The sequence below is a fragment of the Arachis ipaensis genome, chromosome B08 (assembly GCF_000816755.2).
Source record: "Arachis ipaensis cultivar K30076 chromosome B08, Araip1.1, whole genome shotgun sequence".
Taxonomy (NCBI): domain Eukaryota; kingdom Viridiplantae; phylum Streptophyta; class Magnoliopsida; order Fabales; family Fabaceae; genus Arachis; species Arachis ipaensis.
The window spans coordinates 125,395,299-125,396,804 of record NC_029792.2 but is presented as its reverse complement, the minus strand read 5'-3'; positions in this window follow the sequence as shown (position 1 = coordinate 125,396,804).

Here is a 1,506-nt window from a genome sequence, read left to right as displayed (position 1 = left end):
AATTAATTTTTATGTATACATACTATTTTTATTTTCTTTTAACTCTATTTTTTTCAACTTCTATCAATATCCTCTCTTCAATTAATATCTCTCTAACAATAGCAAGAGTATTCTAGAGAATTTCTTATGTATTTTGGGAGTAAAAGTGAATGTTTTTGTTTTATATCATTCATTTTTTCTATCTCAATAATGTGAGCTAATTTGAAGTTAATTTTCTCTTATTACCTTTTAAAAATTTAAATTAAAAATAATAATAAATTTATAATACTAATATAAAAGATAATTAATAAATTAGAACAAAAATTTGACTTGTTCACCCGAACTTATAAAAATTTCTCGTGTGTAATCTATCACCTTCACTCCAACAACTAACATTTCTCTCCCCAAAAGTTGGAGGCAGAAAGAGCCAAGCCAAGCCAATGGAAGAGAAGGGTAGGAAAATAGGAGTGGCAGAGCACATTAGGTTTTAGGTTTGAAAATTTTGAAAAAAATATATTGTAATATTGTGATAATAATATAATATTGAAATTTTAAAAAATATATAGGAGCAAAACCTAAAAAAAAAAAAACAATAGTAACTCGTAGATGATCTTATCTCAATGTCTCGACTCTAAAATTGTACAAAGAGTTTATCTCAATTTCTCATAGATTATCTCAAAGTCTCAGACACAGAATTTGTGTATTGCTATCTAAATTGTGGATGTATGTATTTTTTTTTTCTTTTTAAAATTAGGAACAAAACTTGAATTCAAAATCTATAAATAAAAATGAAAAAATTATACCATTTAAATTATAGTTCCATAAAATTGTAGATGTATGTTAACTGTTACTGTTTTCATGTCTTCTAAGTTCTATAAAGTGATAAACACGCTTATTAACCAAATATCACGCGCTGTTTTTTACTTCTTCCTTTCTTCTTTTGACTTTTTTTTTCTCTTTATCGTTGACACTGACTAACTGTTAATTCAATTTGGTTAGTCTTGCAAAGAGAATGGCAAGAAAAAAGCACTTATTAGTTATTAGCAAAGTTTTACGTCACGACAAAAGACTTTTTTCCTTTTAAGTATTAATTTTACGGTTGTCACAACTCACAAAACTAGTATATTGAAGAGGCTGGCTTTTTTTAAGACGGAAGAATAATGTGTATAATATTTTAGAATTTTTTATTTAAATAAATAAATTAATTATAATAATTACCGAAATAAATAATTTAAAAAATATTTATTAAAATAAATATTTTTTTATTTCGTTTATACTATAAACGAGATAATTTTGCATGTATTTCGTTTACCGTGTAAACGAGATAAGACAGGTGGACGCGAAATGTGTATATCTCACGTGGATAATGGGAGATAACGTGAGAGATAACGGTTTCCATTCTCTTATCAATATACCATCAAACATATTTATTTTAATCTCTTCTATCAATCTTTTTATGTACTAATTATATGTAAAAGTTTGGATTATTGATAATATTAATATTTTTTAATATTTTCAATTTTTTTT